General features: G+C 42.2%; 1 non-coding gene across 1 annotated transcript; it reads left to right on the top strand.

The window, feature by feature from the left end:
- Positions 1 to 289: 289 nt before the first annotated feature.
- On the top strand, positions 290 to 427 carry LOC119927841. Its single transcript, XR_005450809.1, has one exon. It is a non-coding gene; the product is annotated as a small nucleolar RNA SNORA7 (small nucleolar RNA).
- Positions 428 to 2,605: the final 2,178 nt, after the last annotated feature.

Raw genomic sequence — 2,605 nt, 5'->3', positions numbered from 1 at the left:
AATTTGCATTTCTATTTACATGACCTTGTACACATAGTTTGAGGCCATAATTCCAAATGCATAAAATAAAATAAACCCACTATAATATCATTAGACCTCAATAATGAAACCTATAGGTTTATAGACAGTAATAATGTCTCTCTCTCTCTCTCTCTATATATATATATATATATATATATGTATATATATATATATAACAGAGAGAAAAACATTTTATTTATAAAGATAGAAACATATATCATCGATCATCATCAATCGTATTTATTGAGCGTATACGTATTATTGCCAACTCCTCTCAGGGTCACACCTGGAGGGTTTCCAGTACTCTACCAGTCTCAACTACAGGAAGGAGAGTCAAGCAGAGGCATACCCATTCCATTCCTAGCTTGGACAGTGGCTAGCAATTGGAAGGCAATCTGCTACAAGTCAAAACTCCCCAGTGCTAGGCAGCAGCTGCATGGGAGAGAGTCGAAGGAGGAGACTCAAGTTTACTGCGTGGAAGGAGGCAATGATAATCCAATTCCATATTTTTAGCAAGAAAACTCTATGGATACACTACCAGAACAATAGCAAATATAGGTGGGGTGTTCTTGGGGAAATACGTCCATGGCATCATTGTGGATTGGAGACGACTCGATGACATAAACAAGAGTATTGCCAAAAACTTTCCACAATGGACAATGTGCCAGGTTCCTGGAAGAGAAGACCCCCCACACACACACACACAATGCCCGCCACCTGACCACTGCCCCAGCATCCCAATATGGTGGTAAGATAGATGAGATTGAGGTACAGTGAGAAGGTTTGCATTGGAGGAGCAAAGTGTGTGGGCTGGGTTGTAGTAGGAGAGTACAAGGTGTGCTAGGAGGGGTCAAGGTGACTGAGTGCTTTAAAGACAACGGTAAGGCATTTCTGTTTGATGTGGAGGTGGATGGGCAACCACTGGAGTTTCTTGAGGAGTGGGGAAATGTGGCCTGAATGTTTTTGTAGAGAAGTGACCCAAGAAGCAGAGTGAAGTATGGACTGGAGTGGGGAGAGAAGAAGAAGAGACATCAGCAAGGAGGCTGGTAGGTAGGATAGAATAAATGCTTGAATTAACATGTTAGCAGTTTGGAGGGAGAGGAAAGGGTGGGATTTTAGCGATGCTGTGAAGGTTGAACTGTCATGATTTAGTGGTAGATTGAATATGGTGTTGAAGGAGGGAGAGGAGCTGAGGACAGCACCAAGTTTCCAGGCTCGTGAGACAGGGAGGCTGGTGGTGCTGGTACAGTGATGGGAAAGTCAAGGGGACAACAGAGTGGGAAGATTAGGAGTTCTGTTTTGGACCTGAGTTCTGTTTTGGGCAGCTGCAAATGACAGCTGCTACAACAAGCCAAGAATGACATAATAATTATGATACATATTAAGAACTTACCATGTGGTGGGAATTGCACTAAGCATTGGGGTGTTAAACACAGTCCATGTCCCAAGTGGTGCTCATAGTGTCAATCTCCATTTTGCTAATGAGGAAACTGAGGCACAAAACTTGAAGTTACTCACCCAAGGTCACGCAGTAGACACAGAAAGACCTAGGATTGGAAGCCAGTCCTTCTGACTTTCAAACTCATGCTATTTAAACTAGGCTATGCTGTTTCCCATTGGCCACAAAGTGTTCTCATCACTCTCTAGCCCAACAAGAATAACCACCATCAGCAGTACTATCACTGAAATCTCAGAACAACCTCATAGACTTACATACTTAAAGCCTCCCTCACCTTTCTGTTTCTTCTGGATTCATTCAACAGTACAGTACAAGGTGCTGGAAAATTTGGCTATAGGGATTTGGGAAAGAATAATAAAAGTATAAGACACGACCCCTGACCTCAAGGAGCTAACAATCTAATGGAAGAGATAGGAAATCATCAATCGTATACTTACAATGAAAGCTGGGGAGAAACTATAGATCTAATTAGTAACTGTGAGACAATGGAAAAATGAATAAATATACAGTATAAAGTGTGTGTGTGTGTGTGCTTTATATATTTATTGATTCAATTGTATTTATTGAGTATTTACTACGTGTAATATATATGTATATACGTGTGTGTGTATAATATCATTATTATTATGAATGTGTGTTTATGTATGTGTCAGCTATGGATGGCTGCTGAGTGGCTATGTTAGGAAGACTAGGAATTGAGGTTCATGGGCCCTAGAGGTGATCTGGGGGACTCAAACAGTATGCATGGGGAATAGTGGAAGCAGGAGGTGAATGGGGTTGGGGGAGGTGAAGGCAGTTCCCAGCAGTAATCCAAAAAAGCAGGTATCAGGAATCACATAATAGTAAATAGAACCCAAAAGGATGATGGGATCAGAACAATTATAAGCACAACAGAGAAGGGATAATAGGGACTACAATGAAGAACAGAACATCCCATCACCACCATGAAAGCTACTGAGATTAGTAATATTGAAGGAGCAGGAAAGCTCTCCCCAGACAATCAGCCCAAGAAGGTCAGAACCGACTCTGCCCCTTTCGCAAGAACTATGCAGCCTCCCAAGCACAGGACATGCCGAAATATGCGGACAGGCCTCAGGAACGCCCAGACCACCCAGATTGACTTCA

This window comes from Tachyglossus aculeatus, chromosome 4, assembly GCF_015852505.1.
Source record: "Tachyglossus aculeatus isolate mTacAcu1 chromosome 4, mTacAcu1.pri, whole genome shotgun sequence".
Classification (NCBI taxonomy): Eukaryota; Metazoa; Chordata; class Mammalia; order Monotremata; family Tachyglossidae; genus Tachyglossus; species Tachyglossus aculeatus.
Note: the sequence above shows the minus strand (reverse complement) of the source record. Positions and strands in the feature narration are given on the sequence as shown.